Raw genomic sequence first — 25561 nt, 5'->3', positions numbered from 1 at the left:
CTTCCAACATTTATCATTTTTCTTTTTGTCACATTATTCAATCTGTTAGGTGTGAGGTGGTACCTCAGAGTTGTTTTAATGTGCATTTCTCAAATCAATATTGATTTAGAACATTTTCTCATGTGATTATAGATAGCTTTGATTTCTTTGTCTGGAAACTTCCTATTCATAACCTTTGACCATTTATCAATCAGGGGATGACTTATATTCTTATACATTTATCTTAATTCTCTCTATAAAGCCTACCTTTCTCTTTAAGGCCTATCCTGTTTTCTCCTAAATGCCTCATTTTCCCAGTCCAATTAAGATGGATTTTCACTTTCACCATCAGAAGTGCTTAGCCTGTAGCATCTCATGTTGGGCATTGTGCTGATTACCAAATAATTAAACTAACCCATTTTTTCCATGTTCTTTGGAAGCTTCCTTGCTTCGGCATAAAAAGTGGTATAGAGGTTGTCATTGGAGAGATGTGTGACCATAAAATAAGATGGACTTTCTTGGTAAAAATGAGTAACAACTTATGGAAAATCTGAATTCTTTGGTATACCTGAATTGATTTTCACACTGTCAACAGAATTAGAAGGTCCACAGAAAGTTGGGTGGAACTCCTGTGAAGGACTTAAGAGACAACATGGGTAAGAACCCTACAAGATGAGATGTGATGGTTAGGGTGTAATCTACATTATTAGATCAAAGATCGATTGAAATATTGAAGCATCTAATTTAATGTCTTTAGAAGCTAGTTTGAAATGATCAAAAATCACTCTGATCAATCAGGAGTAAGTACCTATGAAAGTCGAATGTAATTTCCTAGTGAGAAAAGCAAGAGAGTACAACTGGTGATAGAAAATGAATAACAGAAAATACAGGTTGAGGAAATACTAGATTAAGGTACATGCACAGCTGAAAAGATCTATGAGTCATAGTTAAGCATAAATGGAATATGATATGTTAATATAGTGGCTTTATAAAAACATGAAAGTGGAAAATATTTTTTTACGCCTTCCAATCAAATAGAGCATATTTTTTCTTAGTAGCAGAATTCCCTGAATAAAACACTTTCCTAGGGTTTAATTTTTGAAGAAAAAATGACACTAATATTAAAGGAGATAATTGAGGTTTCTGCCTTAAAGAATTTTCTCTAATGATGGTCTGGGAAATTTGCTTTGGTAGCTACTGTTTTTACTGTGGGCATGACTATCTCCCATGGAGACTATATTGAAAGGAAAATGAATGAAATCAGCATTTTCTACTTGACAATCACAGATTGTTACTTATTTGGGGTGAACAGGTAAGTAATCATTTTAAAGGTTTTCCTAAAAAGTATTTTCATAGAAGTAGAGATATTTTTCCTTTTTTCTTTTAGCTACTATTTCTTATTCAGGAATTTTTACCTTCTTTCAGAATCCTTCTTCCTTGAGCATGTTCAGAAACTTGAGGATTTTATCCATTTGGTAGGTCTTAGAATCAGGTTCATCTTGGCATTACAGTAGCAATAAAAATTGATACAGACATTCAATTCTTCTTTATTATGAATTGGACAATGTGACATTTTCCCTCCCGTATAATTCAGAGAGCATATGACATGATGGTAAAGAAGCATCTATTTTGTTATATTCTCTTCTAGATCTTCACTTGAGCATGACATCTAAGTTTCATCACTTATATTTGAAAAAGAAGAAACTTTGGAGGTATGGAGGCAAATAGCAAAAACTATTAAGGGACCAAAAAAGTTAAGGAATTTTATAGTTTTAACATAAGGAAGAGAAATTTCATTGAAAAGAAAATATTAACTTTGTTGTCTTGAAATATGTAAACGTGACTGAGACTATATAACCCTAGTAATTTCAAAAGCTTACTTCAATTGTCTTTTGAAGGACATTGGCTCTCCTTTGAAGAACCACTTTTGATTCCTGAGCAGTTGCTATATTCAATTAAATAATTGTCAAAGTTCTATCAAATCTACTTTTCTCCCAAACTTATTTTAGGTTCATTATTTCTTTCTAATTCATCTCTATGTCAACTTTGTCAAAATTTGGAAAAGAGACATTAAAATCACCTTATTGTTTCAATGTCTAAGTCTTAGTATCTAGGGAGGCAGTATTAGTGGGAAGACCATTGACTTTGGAATTACAGGGTCCAGGTTCAAATTGTGCTTCTGACCCTTGCTATTTGGTTAACCTTGATCTGCTTGGTTCTGGAATTTTCTCATCTGTAAAATGAAGGAATTGAACCAGATAAGCTCCACAGTTTCTTCCATCTTTAGTTCTATGATTTTATGGTTCCAGAATCCATAGAGACATCTTCTCATAGTCTTTTTTCTACACTCATTACTCCCAATCTGGCTTCCAACTACATTATTATAATCCATACCAGTTCTTCTTCTTCTTCTTCTTCTTCTTCTTCTTCTTCTTTTTCTTCTTCTCCTCCTCCTCCTTTTCTTCTTCTTCTTCTTTTCTTCTTCTTCCTCTTCTTCTTCTTCTTGCGCTTCTTCTTTTTCTTTTCTTTATATACCTAAATGACCATCATGAAACTTCAGTCTCTTAGCCTGCATTCAGCCACCCCCAAACTGTCATGGGTGATGATTTTTTTCTGTTTAAGAGTCAACACCTATTTTCCCTTCATAACTTCACAATGTTTAGAGGTTTTGATATAGATATTCTAAGCAGGGACATAGAAATATCTGGACAGTTTAAGATCATTTTGCTAGACCGTATTCGCTGATATATTTTGTTCCCCAATACCTAGACAATCTACTTTGGCATCAATAATTAGGCTTAATTTCAACTATAATAATCAACTTGTAATCCTTCTTAGACTGTAGAATACAAAGAAGAACAGCTGAAGGGGAACAAAAAGCAGTTAACCTTTACTCTGGTCCCACTATAAACTTGTATCATTGTTCTAACTACTATACTCTGGTATTATCCCTTATGATCAAACTTGTCCCATGAACCCCAGTCTCCAGAAACTAAGTGGTTGGTTTCCTTTTACCCAGTCTCCTATTTTGGTAATAATATTATTGAATTAAATTGAATTGAATTGATAGCCTCTCCCATATTTCCAACTTGAATTTTGTTATGGCTAGTCCTTTCAGAAATTTAAGTCTTTCTTTAACCCTCTATTTTTGTGAGTCAGTCCCCATTACTTGCTTTTAGGCCTTCTTTCTGTAGTTTGCTTACCTGCCTTCCTGAGCTATTCCTGTCTACTCTCTGCCAACATGAATTTAATACCTTCTGTCTACTTTCTGGACTATTTTTCTGTAAGACCTACTTCTTCCCTGGTTGTTGTGGTAAGGGGTGGCAATAGGTAATGTCCCATGTTGATTTTTCTAGATTTTTCTGGAATCAGTTTATTGGTGAAAACATCTAATAATAATCTATCTCTGATCAACTTCACAAATCCTTTCTGCCGCATGCAGTAGGAGTCCCTATTGACAGATCCCTGTTCTCTGAGGGACACAATAAAATCTTAATATAATAAGCCCTGAATATGAACCACAGATTGCCATACTGTCTTGTACAAATGGACTCTGGGGGATGATATTTCTAAGTTTAATAAATGCTTTTTCATTCATTCAATAATTTATTCACTTTTTTATCTATCTATCTATCTATCTATCTATCTATCTATCATCTATCTATCTATGTTATATACCTCTCCATCTCTGTCTCTCTGTCTCTCTATCCATCCATCCAACCATCCATCCATCCATCCATCCATCCATCCATTCATCCATCTATCCATCCATTTGACTCAGTTTCCACATATTTCAGTTGTGAAACATGCCAAGTTTGATTCAATAATTACCTGCCATGCTAAATTAGAGACAAGTGGCTGGATCAGATAACCAACTTCCATTATTGTCTTTTTTTCTACTTTATTAAATTCAGTAGTCATAAAAACAAGTTGTGTCAGCCATCCAATCATTTGCTTCAGTGCCAAGGTTAGAGGTATTTCTGCTTTCCCAATGAGCACCAGACAATCACTCACTCTCAGTAAACCAAGCTGCTCTGACTTGCATTTTCCATGAAAGTTGCTGCTTTTGCTGAATTCACGTGAAATTATTTTGATACCCATCTCTACCCTGCATCTTTGTGTAAGGGGCATTTTTTAGCTAAGCAGCCATATTCTTGTTTCCTCTTTTTCAAAAGCTACTTTCTTATAATGACAGATGTGGCCACTGTCCATTGCTGAAAATTGTTACTTAAAACTGAATTTCTTTGAAAAAATAGGATCATTGACTGGAAGTTTGAAAGGATCTAAAGGTCATCTTCTACTTGATTCTGTACTATGATCATTGGAACCTAGATTCTGATCAATGAACTTGTGTCTCATTTTGATCAGGACTAGGCTATCATTCCACTTACTGGTTACTTTCAGATGATTCTTCTTACATTCTTTCCATCCTCCCTCTCCCCTTCCCAATAGAACTTGAACTCTGCCCTTTGGATCTCTCTACCCATTTTTTTTAGTTGTATTGTATGAATTTCTCACAATAGAATATAACTCTTTGAGAGCAGAGATTTTCTTTTTTGTTTATATTTTTACTCCAGTACTCAGCACAGTAATGACAAATAACAAATGATTGATAAAGGTATTTTTCAATGCCACTTCTAGATGTGTGTTCCAGAGATCACAAAAAATGGGAAGGATCCATATGTAGCTTTTTTTGCAGTGGCACAGAATTGGAAATTGGGGGGATGCCCATCATTCAAGGAATGGCTGAACAAGTTGTGCTATATGAATGTAATGGAATACTATAAGACATGATGTGCTTTACGAAATGATGAGCAGGGGCAGAGTCAAGATGGCAGAGTAGAAGCAGAGAGTTGCTAGAGCTCTCACCCAAAGCACAGTCAAATATCTAAACAAATTCTAGAGTTTCAGAAGCCACAGAATGATGGAATAAAGCAAACATCCAGCTCAAGATTGATTGACAGGAAGCGTCTATCGTGCCACTCTGGGAGCAGAGTGCAGTCCAATGTGGGCTGTGCTGGCACAAATGAGATCTAAGCATGCCTCAGGAAGACTGAATCTCTGGCACCTGTGGTGGTTTCCAGACTTCTCAACCCCCCAAAACCAAGGACAATTTGGAAGGTCAGTGGAAAGAACTTGTCTGACCTGTGTGAGAGAGTACAGTGGTCCAACCCCAGCCCTAGGGTGGTGGAGAAGGTGGGACAGCAGCAGCAGGGGCAGAGGAAGAGACAGTGGCTGTTTCAGGAGCTCTAGGCACACAGATTTAGGGGGAGAATCCAGTAACTGACAGTAAACCTCCTACTCCCACTGGAAACAGAGAACTACCTTGTCAAAGAGCTCAAAAGTCAAGTAAATGGCTGGGGAAATGAGTAGAAACTGAAAAAAGGAATGAGACTACATATAAAATTATACACTGATGACAAGGAAGACGAAAATACACAAACAGAAGAAGCCGACAAAGTCAAAACTCCTACACCCAAAGAGCTCAAGAAAAATATGAATTTGTCTCAGGCCATGGAATAGCTCAAAAAGAAATTTGAAATTTAAGTAAGAGAAGTGGAGCAAAAATTGGGAAGAGAAATGAGACTGATGCAAGAAAATAATGAAAAACTAATTAACTGCTTCTTAAATGGGACACAAAAATGGTGATGAAAATAATAACTTAAAAAAATAGATTACCCCAAATCCCCATATGACAAAAAATAATCCAAGAAGCCAAAGAAGAGAAGAATGCCTTAAAAAAAGCAGAATTGGCCAGATGGAAAAGGAGGTGGAAAAGCTCACTGAAGAAACTAATTCTTTAAAGATTAGAATGGAGCAGATGGAAGCTAATGATTTTATGAAAAATCAAGAAATTATTAAATAAAACCAAGAAGGTAATGTGAAATATACCACTGGGAAAACAACTGACCAGAAAAAATAGATCCAGAAGAGACAATGATCAGAAAAAGAGCCTAGGCATCATCTTTCAAGAAATTATCAAAGAAAACTGCCCTGATGTTCTAGAACCAGAAGGTAAAACAGGTATTGAAAGAATCCACCAATCACTTTCTGAAAGAAATCCCAAAAGGAACACTCCCAGGAATATTGCAGCCAAATTCCAGAGCGCCTAGGTCAAGGAGAAAATATTGCAAACAGCCAGAAATAAACAATTCGAGTATTGTGGAAACACAAGATCTAGTAGCTTTGACATTAAAGATCAAAGGGCTTGGCACATGATATTCCAGAGGTCAAAAGAGCTAGGATCAAAACCAAGAATTAACTACTCAGCAAAACTGAATATAATACTTCAGGGGAAAAAATGGTCATTCAGTGAAATAGAGAACTTTCAAGCATTCTTGATGAAAAGACCAGAGCTGAATAGAAAATCTGACTTTCAAACACAAGAATCGAGAGAAGCATGAAAAGGCAGACAGGAAAGAGAAATCATAGGAGACTTACTAAAGTTGAACTGTTTGCATTCCTACATGGAAAGATAATACGTGTAACTACTGAGACTTTTCTCAGCATTACATACATATAGACAGAGGGCAGAGGGTGAGTTGAATATGAAGGAGTGATATCTAAAAAAAGAAAAATTAAGGGGTGAGAGAGGAATATATTGAGAGAAAGAGAAAAGGAGAAATAGAATGGAGTAAATTATCTCTCACATAAAAGAGGCAAGAAAGAGCTTTTTCAATGGAGGGAAGAGGAGGATGGTGAGAGGGAAAGGATGAACCTTACTCAAATCAGATTTGGTTTAAAGATGCAATAACATACACTCAGTTTGGTATGAAAATCTATCTTACACTACAAGATAGTAGAAGGAGAAGGGGATAAGTGGGGGATGGGAAGATGATAGAAGGGAAGGCAAATAGAAGAAGGGGTAATTAGAAGTAAATACTTTTGAGGAGGGATGGGATCAAAAGAGGGAACAGAATAAATGGGGGCAGGATAGGATGGAAGTAAATATAGTTAGTCTTTCACATCATGACTGATATGGAAGTATTTTGCATGATTAAACATGGATAGATTATATCAAATTGCTTGCCTTCTCAGTGGGGACAGGTGGGGAGGGAGGAAGGGAGAGAAATTGGAACTTAAAGTTTTAAAAATGAATGCTAAAATTGTTTTTACATTCAACTGGGAAATTAGACATACAGGTAATGGGTTGCAGAAATGTGTCTTGCCCTACAAGAAAATAGAAGGGAAGGGGATGAAAGAAGGGAGAAGTGTCATACAAGGGAGGACAGATTGGGGGAAGGAGTAATTGAAATGCATGATCTCTTGGAGTGAGCTGGGGGAGAGATGGGGAGAAAATTTTGAACTCAAAGTCTTGTAGATGAAAATGTTGAAAACTAAAAATAAATAAATTCTTTTAAAAAGAGAATCCAAAAAAAAAAACCCAAAGGAAATGATAAGCAGATGGATTTCGGAAAATTCTGGAAAGATTCACGTGAATTGATGGTGAGTGAAATGAACAGAACCAGGAGAATGTTATAAACAGTAACAGCAACATAGTTCAATGACCAACTTTGACTTATCTAGATAAGATAGACTTATCTCTTCTCAGCAATACAATACAAATTAAGACAAGTCCAAAAGCCTCATTATGGGAAATACTATAGGAAGCATGGATTCTGAATGCACATTGAAGCATACTATTTTCTCTTTTTTTCCCCTTTGTTCTGATTCTTCTTTCACAATATGACTAATGTGGAAATATAGAAAAAACATAGTTTTTTTCATTCATTCATCCCATTACCCAAATCAAAGCTCCCATTTTATAGATGAAAAAGTGAAGTTCAAGAAGATTGTCACTTGTCCACAGTCATACAGTCAAAAAGCAGCTTGTTTTGAATAGAATTTCCTCTGTATCCCAGTCCTGTGCTCATTCTCTTATAGTCTGATGGCCACCAAGGAGGCCAAAATGTGAGGTAGTCTCAGTCAGGGCAATACAGGAAATTATGCAAACATGAAATCAACTCCATAGTCATTGGAAGTATCTGCAAACAATCTTATGCCCAATGAGGGAAGTGATTCCTTTGACAGTCTCATGACAAGGTAAATACCACCAGTAGACTGCAGGTGATTTTGAGAATTAGCTCACCATCACTTTTCTGTAGTATGTGTCAGGGTGTTAGGTCCAATTGTGTTGAAAAGGAAGACATAGGGAGAAGGAGGTATAGTCTTCATCACAACGTGATAAAACAACCAAATGATATTTTTTAAAATTTATTTATTTATTTTTAGTATTCAACACTCATTTCCACAAGATTCTGAGTTCTAAATTTTCCTAGGAGTTTTTTTTTTTTTTGGGTCTCTTTCAGGTGATGATTGGTGGATTCTTTCAATATTTATTTTACTCATTCGCTCTAGAATATCAGGCAGTTTTCCTTCATAATTTTATGAAAGATGATATCTAGGCTCTTTTTTTATCATGAATTTCAGGTAGTTCTATAATTTTTAAATTGTCTCTCCTGGGTCTATTTTCCAGTTCAGTTGTTTTTCCAATGAGATATTTCGCATTGTCTTCTATCTTTTCATTCTTTTGGTTTTGTTTTGTAATTTCTTGGTTTCTCATAAAGTCATTAGCTTTAATCTATCCCATTCTAATTTTTAAAGAACTATTTTCTGCAGTGAGCTTTTGAACCTCCTTTTCCATTTGTTTAATTCTGCTTTTTAAAGCATTCTTCTCCTCATTGGCTTTTTGGGCCTCTTTTGCCATTTGAGTTAGTCTATTTTTCAAGGTGTTAATTTCTTCAGCATTTTTTTGAGTCTCCTTTGCAAGTTGTTGACTCGCTTTTCATGATTTTCTTGCATCACTCTCATTTCTCTTCTTAATTTTTCCTCCACCTCTCTTACTTGATTTTCAAAATCATTTTTGAGTTCTTCCATGACCTGATACCACTGCATATTTATTTTGGAGGTTTGGGATGCAAAAGTCTTGACTTTTGTCTTTCTCTGATCATGTGCATTGTTCTTCCTCATCCAAAAGAATGGAAGAAAATACCTGTTCACCAAGAAAGCAACCTTCTATAGTCTTACTTTTTTCCATTTTTGAGCATTTCCCCAGCCAGTTACTTGACTTTTGCATCCTTTGTCAAGAGGAGGGTATAGTCTGGGGACCTGTTAGTTCTCAGTTTCTCCAAGGTGGCACAATCAGGGAAGAGGAGTTTCCTCCTCTGCTGTCCTGCACTCTGGTCTGGGAGCTACCACAAACTTTTCTGTCCAGGATTTGCAAGTAGAATTCCCTCTCCAGAGCCTCCACCAGCTGCACCAGGTCAGTGCTTCTCCTTAAACCAGGGCCCCTACTCAGGAGTGAGACCCAGATCAGCAGCTTAATTCCTCCAGGGGCTTTAGACCAAGGGCTCCAGAAATGGATGCTGCCATAGCCTGGGGCCACATGAGGCCAGAGCTAGGGCAAGAGGACCCTTCTCCCTTCTCACCCAAGTGAAAGAGCTGTCTTACTGACCTTTGAAGCTGTCTCTGGAGTTTGTGGGTTAGGGGAATCTGGGAACTACAGATGCTGCCAGTGCATCCTGAAGCCTGCTCTGATCCTGTCCCTGGCACACTGGGTGGGCAATACTGGGTTACACTCTACTCTGAGTCTAGTGTGATAGACCTTTCCTTCAGATCTTCCTTGTTGCCTTGGGCTGGAAATCTCTTTCATTCTGTCATTTTGTGGTTTGTGCTGTTCTAGAATTTGTTTACTGTCACTTTTTACAGGTATTTTATGGGCTGTGGGAGGAGAGCTCTTATAGGTTGTCCTTCTTCTCCACCATCTTGGCTCCAACCAAATGCTCTTGATAGTTTTTTGAGGGACTCAATTGGCTGTTAGGTGGTATGCCCAAAGATTGTCTTCTGTCTACAATTCCTTTGGGAGAATGAAAACCAAAAGTTACCAAAAGACTGACTATATTGGTTTGTGGTGATGGTCAATGCAGAGATTGAGGCAGTAACTATAAAAATGTGAACTCATCAACAACAAAAAGTGTGATCCTCTTCTGTGGAAGCACTCTTCTTTTAGAATAACAAATGTGTTGAAAGTCTTTTCTACTACTTATCCATCTCCTGCTTGCATCTGGGTCTATGTATGTTATCTCCCATCATATTAACACATCTGTTTAAATTTTTCCTGATGTCCACTGTGAGGTGTTTGAGAATCACTTATTCTAAAAAATCTAACATCTGAATTTCAGATTCCTCCAATCTAGCTCATCCTTCTGAGCTCTGGGATCATCATACCTAAAAAAGATGAGAAGGTACCATTTATGTTTTGTCACCTCATCTCAAGAATGTCTTTTAATAGTAGCTAAAATGTTTATAAGCCATAAGGTTTGCAAAGAGATTTACAAGTCTTATCTCATCTGATGCTTACAATGTGTCTATGAGGCAAATAATATTATTATCTTCACTTTATAGAAGAAAAAAACTGAGAGTCAGAAATAGAATCACTTGCTAATAGTCACACAGCTAGTAACTTTCTAAGGATTTGCAAACCTAGTTCTTCCTTCCTGCCTCTCTTTCTTCAACTCCATGCTGTCTCAATGAATGTTTGATGATGGGGATGGTATTTTAGGCTTCATGAAAGTGGAATTTGAGGAGTTTTCTGAATGATGCAAGAAGGGGAATTTGGATAGTTGGGGACAAGAAAGATATTTCAGCTGCATAATGGAATCTCTGAGAGGAAACTCAGAGGTGGAATTGAAATGTGTTCAAAGGTAGTAATGAGCTTCAGAAGAGCAAGAAAAGTCAGTAATGTGGAAAGATAAGAGAAAACAAAGTAGTCTGGGAGGAATAAAGATCTTAATTCAAAACACCTGGAAAGCAAAATAGCAAATCCATCCCAGTGGAATCAGTACTGTCAGCTGTCATATTTCACATTTATTGATTAGATGCTATATTCCTTCAAAAAGTCTAGTTATTGTTCTGCAAACAAATGTGGTCTATTCTGAGGAAATATTTCTCTGTAGATATTGAATCAGAACATTTGTTGTTGGATTCAACTGATCATTCATATCTATCCTCTTGGTTTAGAAAAATCTCAGAATCAGTTATCTGTTTTTCTGTATTCTGATTATCATGCACCCTTTAATTTTTACCCAATGAAATATTCCTGTATGGAGAGAATAGCATATAAATGTTGGAGTCCATAAATCATATTTCCTACATTTTTCTTTCTCACCTTTTTCTCTTCCCATTTTGCTCCTACCACCTGATTTTGAAGAAAAAATATGCTGTTTTATACCCTTCTATATAAAATTTCTGCTCTAGGTCGCTGGATCGAGCAATGGGCCTAGAGTCAGGAAGACAACTTCCTTTCAAGTTTAATCTTGAAGCCTCTATAATCAACCAAAGTAAGTTCCTTCTTTATTCACGTAGCATCCTGGCTAAACATTCTCTTAGCCACTCAGAAGTTGTGTCCCTTAAGTTAAAGCCGTGTTTTTTCTGGCATTACTCACAGGGTAGACAGAGGTATTATATTTATTATGGACATCCTTTTTAGAGTATTGTCATTTTGAAAGAACTTTTGGGGGGACTAAGAAGAAGTTTACTTTACTCGGTAGTAATGAAAATAAAAAGCAATAATCTTAATCATCTGATCCACATCTACTGTAGTTATTTGGCAATTAATCAACCTGAATATTCTATCCACAGCAATTTTAGAAATAACATTTATAATATGAATATTTATCTGCATAATATAGAAGAAATAGCACTGGGTTTAAGATCAGGAAAGACTTGCACTTAAATCCTATCTCTGAAAACAATATTTTGAGTCTAACCATCCAATTAGTTCTGAATACACTTAATTGTATTTTCTTCTCATCCGTATTTCTTCATTTTCTCTACAACAATAGCCTGAAATATATTATTAAAACCTTTGCTAAAATCTAGGTAAACTAACCTCAAAATTCTGATCCTCTACTAATTAATAGTCCTCCAAAAAAGGAGAGAAAAAAATCAACTTGGTCTGGCACATCTTGCTTTTGATGAAGACTTACTTGCTCTTTATAATCAATGCTGTGTTTTATAAATGTATGCCAACCAGCTTTTTAATTGGTATGGAAATCAAACTCAGTGATTGTCTTCATTTTTTTGAAAATTAAGACTAGCTTTTTCCTTCTCCAAACTACTGATGCTTCTCTTATTTTTCTATGATCTTTCAGACACTACTGACTTTGCTTCAGCAGTCACGTTTGCCATTTCTTTTACTGTCCAAGCATATAGTTGATCTGGGACAAGTGAGTTGAATTCATCAAAGGAAACTAGATGCTCTTACTCTATCTCCTTAGTTATTTTGGGCACCAACCCATCAATAAATCATTTTTCTTATGTCATATTCAGTTCTAGGGTTGTTTTCCTTGGAAGAGGAAACAAGTCAAGAATTGACTAATTCTGCCTTTTTTCTGTTTCAGTTATCATCATTCCATCATTTCCAAGAAAAGGTTCTCTCCTTAATTTTATCCTCATTTTAAAGACATTATAGCTAAACAAGTGCTTTTTGTTATCTTTGGCCTTCCTCATCAACTTTAGCTCATTCTGAGTTTTAGCATGATTGATACTTTTTTTTAACATGACTATGTCACACTCTTATCCATCCCTGGTAGTCAGGTCTTACTTCTATTTTCTGTACATTTCTTTTAAAGATCTCGGTTGTTTGGTTAGTTTCTTGTGTATACACAAATGTCTATCCTGCTTTTCCTTCTAAATGGAATTGTTGCCTTTTGTGTCTTCACAGTTCCATTCTTTTTTTAATTTTTATTTATTTTTCATTCATTCATTCATTTATTCATCTGTTTATTTAGGTTTTCAACATTCACTTCCACAAAATTTTGGGTTCCAAATTTTCTCCCCATTTCTCCCCTCCCCCACCCCTAAATGCCAAGCATTCTAATTACCCCTATCACAATCTGTTCTCCCTTGTAATAACCTCCCTTCCATTACCAGAGAGAGAAACATCAGCATCTGGGTTTTCAAAGCTCAATGGCTTCTCAAAAAGGCCACCAAGAGTCTCATCTGGCACACAGAACCTTCTTCTAAAAGTAAACGCCAAAACAAAACCTCATCTCAGAGTTTATATACTCTTTCCAGAGCTGGAGGGCACAATCCTAGTGACCCTGTGCCTCATTAGAAATTAATAAAAGGTGTCTGAGGCCTATTAATGGATGAGGAAGATCTTTAACTCTCTTCCCCTCCACCCACCATTAATCTTATATTAACCTTACACTGTCAGATATTCACCTCCAAACAACCCAAGAGAAACACAAACAGATAAGAAGGGAAAAGAAAACATAAGAGATTCAATAGAACTAAACTATTTCTGTTCCTATATGGGAAGATGATACCTGTAATTCTTAAAAATTGTATCACTAATAGTACAGCTAAAAGGAATGCGCATGGACAGAAGGTGCAAGTATAAGGTGAATTTGATGGAATCACATAAAAAAATCAAGGGATCATAAAGAGGAGTACAATGGATGCTGAAGGAAGGGGGAGGTAAAATGGGGTAAATTTTTTTCACATGAGTCATGAAAGACATATTACAGTGGAGGAGAAGATGGGAGGGTAGGCAACGAGTATTGCTTGAACCTTACTCTCATCAGTATATCAAAGAGGGAACTATTTACATGATCAGTTTAATGTAGGAATATCTTACCCAACAGAGAAGTAGAAGGGGAGGAGATTAAGTAAAGGGTGAGGGGTAGGAACTGACAGAAGGGAGGGTAGATCATGGCAGGTAATAGATAGAAGTGAAATACTGGTGAGTAGGGGAAGGGTGAGAGGAGAGGACAAATAGGAGAAAGAATAGGATGCAGGAAAATACACAGGTAGACATGAATGTGAGTGGGATGAACTCTCCCATAAAATGGAAGTAGATAACAGAGTGGATCTAAAACCAGAATCCTAGAATATATTTTTTACAAGAAACACACTTGAAGCAGAGAGACAAACACAGAGTAAAGGTAAGGGAAGGGAGCAAGATGTATTAAGCTTCACCTGAAGTAAAAAGAAAAAGAAGTAGCTATCCTGATCTCAGACAAAGGAAAAGCTAAAATAGACCTAATTAATAGAAATAAGGAAGGAAACTACATGTTGCTAAAAGGCATTATAAAAGATGAAGCAATATAAATACTAAACATATATGCACCAAGTGATATAGCATACAAATTCTTGAAGGAGAAATTAAATGAGTTACAGGAAGAAACAGAAAAACTATACTGTTTGGTAACCTTACATGTCCCATCTCAAAACTTGATAAATCCAATGAAAAAATGAAAAAGAAAGAAATTAAAAAGGTATACAGAATATTAGTAAAGTTATATATGACACACGTTTGGCATGATTTAGACATAGAGACTAGAAACAAATTAGAAGAGCAAGGAATGGTCTATATGTCAGATCTATGTGTAGGAGAACAATTTGTGATCAAACAAAAGATAGAGAGCATTACAAAAATATAAAAGATCATTTTGATTATATTAAATTAAAAATCTTTTGTACAAATAAAATCAATGTAGCAAAGATTAGAAGGAAAGCAGAAAGATGGGAAACAATCTTTATAGACAGTGTCTGTGATAAAGACCTCATTTCTCAAATGTATAGAGAACTTAGTCAATTTTACAAGAATATAAACTATTCTCCACTTCATAAATGGTCAAAGATATGAGCAGGTGGTTTTCAGAGGAAGAAATCAAAGCTATCTATATCTTTATCCACCTATAAAGCATATTTTGATTAGAGAAAAACAAATTAAAATAACTCAGAGGTACCATCTCACACCTATCAGACTGGCTACTGTGATCAAAAAAGGAAATGAAATCTGTTGGAGAGGATGGGAAAATTGGGACACTGATGTACTGTTGTTGTAGTTGTGAATTCATCCAATCATCCTGGAGAACAGTTTGAAACTATGCCCAAAGAACTCTAAAATTGTGTCTACTCTTTGATCCAGAAATACCACTGCTAGGGCTATATCCCAGAATCACCGAGAAAAAGGGAAAAGCTCCCATGTGTACAAAAATATTTATACTAACTCTTTTTTTGGTGGCTAAGAATTGGAAACAAAGGGATGCCCATCAATTGGGGAATGGCTAAACAAGTTGTGGTATATGATTTTGATAGAATATTATTATGCCATAAGGAATGACAAGAAGAATGATTTCAGAAAAAACCTGGAAAGGCTTAAATGAACTAATATGAAGTGAAGTGAACAGAACCAGAAGAACATCATACTGAATAAGAGCAATATTGTAGGGTAAACAGTTGTGAATGTCTGAGCTATTCTCAGCAATACAATGATCCAAGACAGTCTCAAAGGACTGATAATGAAGCATACTATCTCCTTCCAAAGAAAGAACCTACATGTTTTAAATATAGCCTAAAAACATGCTATTTTTCCCTTTTTTTTTTTCATTTTTTCTTGCATTCTAGTCTTCTTATACAAAAAAAAGAGCTAATGTGGAAATCTTTTACGTAATTGCACATGATTAACAAATATCTGGTTGCTTCCTATCTCAGGGAGGTGGGGAGGAGAGAGAGGTCCAATAGAATTTGGATCTCAAAACTTTAAATAAAATTGTTTCTAAAAGTTTAAAGATAAAATGAAATAAACTTTGTTGATACTTCAGTGTTTTGAAGGATGAAATCACAGGAGGGAGTAAGAAAGTTATTAGCTGGGCTGCTTTTGTCAGAGAATATGAGATTCAACGGGTATTAGCTAGACTGATCCTTGGACTACAATACATTATAACATCGTAGAAGCCAAAGTTCAGGGTTCCCTAACTTGGTAAAATCTGCTAGCTCTCCTCCATTTTCCCCTTCATTGCAGGGGTGGCAGGGCTGGAGGAGAAACTCAAAAATCCCCAAATTATCTCTAGAGGACAATGAGAAATTGCAGTCTTCCTGTTCATATGGCATATATATATATATATATATATATATATATATATATATATATATATATATATATATATATATATATATATATATATATATATATATATGTATGTATGTATGTATGTATATATATGTGTGTGTGTGTGTGTATAGATAGATAGATATAAAGATATACATGTAAATCTGTCTATCTATCTATATCTATATCTATAGGCAAAGTCATTTTCTTATATCTGTCCCTCATACCTTCCAAACACTTCTGACCTTTGCAAGGATGATGCATAATTATCTCATTATTATCACAGTCATCTAGACCTCTTCTGAAATTCCACATCTCTGGCACTAAGAACAATGTAGGGTAAACCCAACACCCCTGAAACTGTTTTTGCTCTGGTGCTATAAACCTGATTGTGGTAGACTTACTATGACTGATATGACTTGGAAAAGCACTAGAAAACCAGGTCTGTGCTGCCTTGTTCTGACTACCCCTGAGTTAACAATGGAGATACCTACAAGGAGTTAATTTGGAGCACTGCAGGACTTTGAGTAGATTCTATGGTAGGACTAGAGCAGAGATGGGGAGCCTGCAGCCTCAAAGCCACATGTGACTCTCTAGGTCCTCAAGTGTGGTCCTTTGCGTCCAAACTTAACAAAACAAATCCTCTTACAGAAAGGATTTGTTCCTTAAAACTTGGACTCAGTCAAAAGGTCACACTCAAATACCTGGAAGGCTACAGGTTCCCTTCTCCTGGTAGAAAATGGTTTGACATAGTTTCAGTAAATCATATGCCAAGCTAAACTAGTTTGTTAGTAATCTTTAGGAGGCTAAAGATTATACAGGGATCCAGAACTATATTCACCATGGATTGGATTCATAGCCCAAGGATTTGGGCAAAATGGAGCTGACTTCTAACTATGTGCTATTGAGGCAACACTAATTTAGCAGCTTGCTCTTCAAGATATTTTGTAGTGTTAGGTTCTAGAGATTTTTGTAGACCTTTTAAATAACTAAGACTCTCTAACAATAGAACTGGATATTTAACTTGAAGCTGCATAACTATTTGTCAAAGGTATTATAGATAGGAATCTTGCATTGGGGTTGAGGGTACGGTTAGATGACCTCTAAGTTACCATCCAAGTAGAAAAGTCTTTAACTTTAGTTAATTAGTGAAATTAATTAATTTAGTTAATTGATTCTTACAATGTCCTTACGACAACAGTAGGAGGGCAAATGTTCTTACTCTGCTAATGAAGAAACCAGAGCACAGAACATTTTTTTTCTCAAACCAGTTTTCTTTATGAATGTATGTGTTTAAGCCACAGTGAATAAAATAATGATTAGATTTATTTAGAGTTTTGATTATTGAGAATATTGCTTGGAAATTACACCTTAGCATCTGACCATAGTATGAAACCACTGATCTAATTATCTCCAGAGTATAAATATGGGTAAAGTACACATAAAGGAAATATCAAGACCTGATTCTCTAATCAAATTCCTCAATATGTAGCCAGAATAAACAATCAATAAACTTGGGTACCAGGACTTTCCACTTTTATGGTGGTAAAACAAGTCAAGTTAATGTTTAATAGTGAATCTTGCAATTTATTTGTCACAATCAATAGATACCTATCTGATAGAAAAATATCATAGAAATAAGGATAGGGACTGTCCTATGATTACATTGGTTTAAGGAATTTCTAAATGAGGAAACTCCCTCTTCCAATGTAGGTTTATATCTGTTTTTGCAACTTAAAGTTTTCAGGAGTAGGGAATCTGTGGCCTGGAGGCCACAAGTGGCCTTTCCTTCTAAGTTCTTGCGTGTGGCCTTTTGACAACCTCCAAGTTTTATAGAACAAACCCTTTTATTAAGGGGATTTGTTCTGTGAAGTTTGGATTCAGTCAAAAAGGCCACACCCAAGGACCTAGAGGGCCACATGTGACCTTGAAGCTGCAGGTTACCCACCCTGTCTTGGACAGTGGCTTAGAACGCTAAGAGGTTAGGGAATTTTCCCAGGGTTAGCCATTATGTATAAGAGTTTGTAATAATTGAACTCTGTACTTCCTGGGTTCAAGATTAGCTTTCTATCCACTGTACCACTTTGCCTCTCAAAAAAATAAAAAGAGCAGATGTAATTTAATTTGTCAAATTCCATCTAACTCAAAGATACCTTTACAATTAAAAGATATTTTACTCCCAAACTTCTGGGAAATTCATTGAAAAAGTTTCCTTGAAAAGATTGTTGTTTGCCAGAGCACTCTAAAAAGGAAAAGGGAAGAGGCCATGAAAACTCTTCAAACTTTTATCTGAAGTATTTGGCTATAGGCTTACTATGCTGTAGCAATAAAAAAAAATTGTGATCCTGTGGCCGATGCTGGGGAGACAAAGGAGCAAAACCAAGAATGATAATCTACTCTGCAAATTGTTCAGTATCACTACCCAGAAAAGCAAACTATTTAAATACAGCTTAGAATTCAGAGTAAATTATAGGTTGTGTATGGACCTTTTCAATTCTTTCTCAGTGCATGGTAGTAATACATTGAGAAGGGCACCCCATTTTTTATAGAAAGAGCATTGAAATTCTGTTGTATCTTGCCCTGTCATGGTAGTGTTGAGAAAGTAATATCAAGGATCCTGATTAAAGAGATAATTTGAAGAGGCTAACCATGGTAGTAAATGCTGGGAAAGGCCATTGGTAGGAACATTGCTGGCACCACTAGAAACTGCTAAACACCACTGAGAGCCAGGGTGGAGAAGAGTGACTGATGGTGGAAACAGGTGATGAAAGGCACTGTGGGGAGACACTGCTGCTAAGAGTAACTGCTGAGGGCCACCACTGGGAGTGCTAATAGGCAGAATTTCCAGAGGCCACCATACTCAGAAGCAGCAGAGCATGTCTAGAAAGACATCTTTGCTATGATGGGTTTATTTTTTCTAACATCCCCAAAAGGGAGAGACAGTTCATCCCTCATTGATCAATTCCTTTGTGTTGTGATGGGTGTTAACACAAATATTATTGGCTCTCTGTTACATTTTTCATGAAAGGAGAACATAACTTCCTCTCAAGAATCTTGGCAGGATTGGATGCCCCAAAATGTGGATAGAGACTACCGCCCATTACAAATACCCAGGTGTCAATTTCCAAGGTAAATTGAAAAATACTTGTGAGAGTCAGTTTTGACCTGAAAATGACAGATTTCATTTATGCTCATTTATACTAAAGCATGACATTACCTGTAATGACTTTTTCTCTTACCTTCACCAATCCTCTATAGGTACTGTTGCATCTATTAGAATCTAAGATCTTTGAGAGGAAAACAAAAGTATCTTGCTTTTGTATTTGTGTTGCCAGGGCTTAGCTTGCCATAATACATGATTTTCATTCTTTCATTCCTTAATTTTTGGTCATGAGACTTAAGATATTCTCCCACTAGAGAAAAAGGATCTATATGTACAAAACACTTATAGTAGCTGTTTAAATGGTGGCAAAAAATTGGAAATTGAGGGTATACCCATCAATTGGGGTATGGCTGAACAAGTTGTTGTATATAACTGTGATGGAATACTATTGTACTATAAGAAATGACAAGCAGAAGGATTTCAGAAAAACATGGAAAGACTTATGTGAACTGATACAAAGTGAAATGAACAGACCCAGGAGTCTGTTGTATATGTTAAAATAATATTAAACAATGATCAACTGTGAATGATTTAGGTATTCTCAGCAATATAATGATCCGAGACAACTCTGAAATACTGAAATATGATGAAAAATGTTATCCATCTCCTGAGAAAGAATGGATGGAATCTGAATGCAGATTGAAACATACTTTTTCTTTGTCTTCTTTATCTTTCTTGCATTTTTTGGTGGGGGGAGAGTCTGTGTTTTCTTTTATAACATGACTAATGTGGAAATATGTTTTGCATAACTGTACATGTATAATCTATATCAAATCTCTTGCCTTCTCAATGAGGGGGAGAAGGGAGGGAGGGAGACAATTTCAAACTCAAAATTAAAATAAGTGAAAGATTATTTTTATATGTAATTGGGAGAAAATAAAATTTTAAATCATTCAAAACAAAAGATAATTTTTCTGCTGCTCAAGGAAGTGAGCCAATGTCAGTTACCTAGTTGGGGGACTTCAAAATTGGGTAAAAAAAACCCCAAAAAACAAAAAAACAAAAAACTTGACCATGAGATCAGACTTCCTTGGCCAGGGTTGCATACCAGAAGTCTTCCTATTGAGGTGATATTAGCATTAGCTTTGAGTTTATATGATAGAAGTTAAGCAGATTGCAGATAGAAACTTGATATGAATCTCTGGCTAAGCTGGACATTAAATTTAAGATTTAAAGTTCTATTCTGTGTTTTTCCCTCTCCTCCTTGTCTGTTTCAGCATTGTTCCTGCCAGATCTATTTCCCATTTGGCCAAGTGAGAATAGATGAATTTTTTGTCCTTTCCCATTATTATTGCAATACCTGTCAGGAGAATGAATATGCTGTGCCATTTTGTTCTCATTACAGTCCTAATATTGTCACTGGAAATAACTAATGTTGTGCCTTTGCTATTGTTACAAGCTTTGTTACATGAGTGATACAGAACTAACATTCCTTATCTCATTATATAGTCCCATTCTGCTTGCAAAAGGCCCAGCTCAGATAAAAATTAGCTTTGTGCTCAGGTTGTATTCATTCTTCAAAGTGCTAATATTTCAAATGCACTATAGGGAGATTTTCCTGTTGTAAGTTCAGATGTGGGAGGTTTTGTGTAATACAGAGAAGAGCTTACGCAATACAGATGGTAATTTCTTCACATTTAAAAGGGTTGGGTCTGTAATCGAAGACGTCTCTTTTTTATAAAAAGAAATGAGAATAGAGGAAAAACACCTCACCTTATATTGAAGATTAAACGCTTGTGAGATCTCATGGGTGTATATTTTTAGTGTCTTTTTAAAGTCCTGGATTCACAGGACATATAATGATAATTGAACAAATTAAGTGTGTCACTACCACTGTATCTCTACCCCTGTTATTTAGTAGAGGAGATTATGGAGGTGCTTGTGAATGGTAATGGTATTTGTAGGCAAGAATAATCTGTAGTTGATTCAGACAATAGGAATTCAAATTGGCCACCATAACCTTCTTCTGGAGTCCTGCTTTAAGTGATTCCTTGTTTTTGATATTCTGTTTGACTCTAAGTTTAACAATGGACTAGATTTCCTGACCTGGTTGCCTGATTTCTGCAGTCATTGACTTCCTAGCTTCTAAATCTCCTTGGCACCAATTTCTATTTCACACGCTTTAGATTGTGTCTTTCTGGACACTCCTACTATTGACACAATATCTCTGAAGGTCTTCCTTTTATTTGAATTTGTCCATGTCATTTGGATTGTGGCTCCTTCCCCTCCCTCTCATTATTGCAAAATTAATATACTCAAATCACATACTATGGAATATATACATAAATGAATGTGCACTCATGTACATAAACTTATAAAGCTAAAGGCTGCATGAGGCGGTTGGAAGACAGTGGATATAGTGTTGAACCTAGAGTTAGCAAAGACCTGAATTCAAATATGGCCTCACACACTTAGTAGTTGTGTGACTCTGGACAAATGATTTAAACTCTGGATGCTTTGGTTTACTTAATTCTTAAAATGAGGACAATAGTAGTACACATGGCCTTCAGGGTTGTTGTGAGGATTGGAGGAGACAGTATTTGTGAAAATGCACTTGGCATAGTGACTGGCGCGCAGTAGATACTACATAAAGGCATTAGCCTTCCCTTTCTCCAATGAATGAAGGAATTTTCTCCTTCTCTTGATATAGGTACCACCCAAAGAATTTCTATTAACATCAAAGGAAGATCCAAGTTTGTATAAATATGGGTATCAACAAATACATATGTACCCTTTACATACAGAAGATTTTTATAGAGAGACCTATAGAATCCACCCTGTGCCTTTCAGTGCTGTAAGATCAATCAGCACTTACAACTTTTATTATGAGTGGCATGGGGAAGTTTCCTCTACAGGCTTTCCCCTTAGATGAGGAAAGGTCAGTTGTTGATGTTATTTTACTTTTCAGGAAGTCACATTAGAGAGGTTTTAAAAAAATCATATCCATTATAAGCTTGTATAATTAGTATGCTGGAGTGGACTATACTATACAGGTAATCAAACAGGTATTGACATCAGTTTTCCTAACATGGTTAGATATTAAAAAAAATATTTCACTGATGTTTTTAACATCACCTTCACTTCCTAATAACTCCAACCCTCCTTCACAGGGCCCATATAACCCTATTATGGAACAAAGAAATGTAACTTAGAAAAGCAAACCAACACCTCAACCACCCTGGATTGCATAGCGTCTCTCTTTGCCTGGAGACCACCACTTCTTTACAGAGAAGAGCAAAGTGTTTCACCAGCAGTCCTATGGAATAGTGAATGGTCATTAAATCAACTTTTATAAATGCTTTCTCTTCCATATGAATTCTGATGTCCCTTAGCATTATCTTCTATTATGTTATGGGGGCCATTGCATATACTGTTTTCTTGGTTCTGCTTTTTTCACTCTGTATCAGTTCATATATATCTTCCCATTTTTCCGTGAATTCTTCATTTTTATTGTTTCTTATGCTTCAATTCCATTGTATTGCATTTCTATACCAAAATTTGTTCAGCCATTCCCCAAGTCACTGGTATATTTATTATATTTTTGGTACCATAAAAAAATGCTGCTATAGAGACCTTCTTTTAGAGTAGCATATAAGATAGCTCCCTATATGATATAGATTTATTGAATGAATTGCCTACACTCTCATAAAGCTCCATTTTTCTTGGTGAGCTTTCTGGGGTGAAACCTTACTGGTAAAACATGGGCAAGAACAGGCAACTATATCTTGTAAGATCCTAATAGCAGGGCAATATGAAGCTCCTATAATTACCCCCCACACCCCTACCCCATGAGTACAGAACATAGATTTTAATGATTTGAAAGTAACATTCATCTGCATGGACACTAGGTTCAATGCACCAGTCATTAGATAAAATGGTTAAATTGACCCTCCCTAAACTGGAAACCAGGATTTGAGGGAGTCCAGATGTTTCTGCACCATTGCTTGGGATCACTAAACTGCCCTTCAGTTTAGGGATATAGCTGTTAGGGAAATTAGCACCCAAATAAGACACAGTACTGAATGCTTCTTGGCAAACAGCTGTCTCTATAATGGCAGGCTGGCCACTGGAGGAAATACAAAAGAAGTGATCCTTTAATCCAAGCCATCTGGCCTCAGAAGGGGAACCCAAATCAGAGCCAAGAATACAGCTGTGGAGAAGAGAGAATGAGAATGAGGCAACAGCTTTAAAAATCACCTGCATTGGTATTGATTGGTACATGGCTTACTATATCAGGCAGGGATTTCCTGAGTAACCAGAGCAATTCTGCACATAAACACAGGGTAAAACTACATTCATGATATTAACAGATTATCTGTGAATAAAAAGAAACTCTTGGAATATAATTAAATAATTAGCATATGAGGAAAAAGTGTACTCAAACTTATTCACACTTTTATTAAGGTAGGAGGGGGAAGAGGAGGGGAGAGAGGAGGAGAAAGTAGATGAGAAGGAAGAAGAGAAAAAGGGGAAGAGAAAGGGGAGGAGGAGGACAAGAAGGAAGAAGAGGAGGAAGTTTTTGTTGTTGTTTAATTGTTTTAGTCAAGTCTGACTCTTCATGACCCCATTTGAGATTTTCTTGACAAAGATACTGAGATGGTTTGCCCTTTCCTTCTCTAGATCATTTTATAGATGAGGAACTGATGCAAATAGAGTTAAGTGACTTTCCCAGGGTCACACAGCTAGTAAGTGTCTGAGACCAGATTTGAACTCAGAAAAAAGAGTCTTTCTGACTTCAGGCCCAGCACTCTATCCACCTAGTTGATGCTACATTTAAATGCAACTGGATTAAAAATCCACAAATAAAATGAATTTTCGGGGTCATAGTGAGGAGAAATTAAAAATTTCTTTTACTTCTAAAGTTTATAATTATTGAATTAGGATCATAAAATTTAGCATAGGAAGGGAACTGAGAGATTACATATTTAAAAATTATTGATTTGATTCTTTCCCCATGATAAACACACACTGATAAATATTTCCCATTTGTCAGTTATTATACTCACATTTAGACAATGAATTTATTGGCTTTTCTTTGAGAGCTCTTTTTTTCCCCCTGGGAAAACCCTAAAATTCAACTCAAAATTGTGCCAAATAGGTACTGAATCTACCAAAACTTGCTCACCATTGCTCCCAAAGTTATGATATTATGACAAATATTATGACAAAGTTATGACATTGGGAGGGGCTTATAGCACAGAGCTCACAATTTCCCTGATCAACTAAACAGATAGAGTTTAACAACTCTAGACTGGTCCTAGAACTCACTTTATACTCACCCAATATGGAATTAGTTGATGTTAAGTAACTGAAATTGAATGCCTTTGATTTCCCTTCCACTCAATTAATATGCTCTTTGATCCAAGGGTTCCCAACCCTTGTTTGTCCTGCCTTCCTTGTACTTACCTCTCGTTATTCAATGCTCATTCCTCATGCCCTCAGTAATGACTATACTTTTCATTTTCTCTCTAATTATAATTTTCTTGCTTAGTAAACACTTTACACTATGAGTAACACATGGAAGGCTAACTTCACTCATTCAATTACTATTTAAACTTCACAACAAATATACTAACTTATTGGATTTAACCAACATTTTCAATTCTCATTTGGTGACCTGCATTGTGCTTCAACTTTTTCATGTAGATTCTTATACTGAGGTCCATGAACATTTTTAAAAATTGATGATTGTCTTTTAAAATCATTGATTTCCTTTGTAATCATATGCATTTAATTTTATGTATTTAAAAACATTCTGAGAAGAGGTACATAAGCTTCAACAGATAGCCAAAGGGCTCAGAAACCTATTCTAATACTTCTTTCTCCTTTGATAACTGTGTAGCATCATAACAACGTTTTAAGGTTGATATTCAAAAGGGCTTGTCTTTGGGCCTCTTCTCTTAAATCATTGACATATCCTGATATATTAGAGTTAGGAAATATTCCTTTCCTCCTCTAATCAGAGAGCCATCCCTTAGAGCACAGAAAGGGGAAAAAATGTTTAGCTAAATTAATAATCACATCCACCAAGTCAGACATCATTATTAATGCTCCTTATATGTAGTTCTCTACCTTTATGAAGAACAGAGGGACGTATCTTCTTATGTTTTTTCTTTGGGGTCAAGCATTGTCATTATATTTTCACAGAATTCAATTTCACAATTTTGTTCCTGCTCTCTTTCTCATATACATTGTTGTAGCCGTTGAGAATATTCTTTTTCTGCTTTTGATTTATTTCACATCAGTTTATATGCCATCCCAATGATTCTTTGAGTTGATATAATTGATAATTTCTTACAGCAAGATAATATTCTATTATATTCATGTACAAGGTATGTAACCACTTCCCAGCTGATGGATATCTACTCATTTTTCATTCTTTGCTTTTAATTAAAAAAATTCTGGAATAAATATTGTGCTGCACACAGAACCTTTTTTTTATCTACCTCCCTACCTCCCTACCTGCCTGTCTGTCTGTCTATCTATCACATTGACTTCTTTGGGGATATTCCAGCAGC

The sequence above is a fragment of the Notamacropus eugenii genome, chromosome 1, assembly GCF_028372415.1.
Source record: "Notamacropus eugenii isolate mMacEug1 chromosome 1, mMacEug1.pri_v2, whole genome shotgun sequence".
Taxonomy (NCBI): domain Eukaryota; kingdom Metazoa; phylum Chordata; class Mammalia; order Diprotodontia; family Macropodidae; genus Notamacropus; species Notamacropus eugenii.
The sequence above is the reverse complement of the archived record's forward strand: the minus strand, read 5'-3'. Positions refer to the sequence as shown.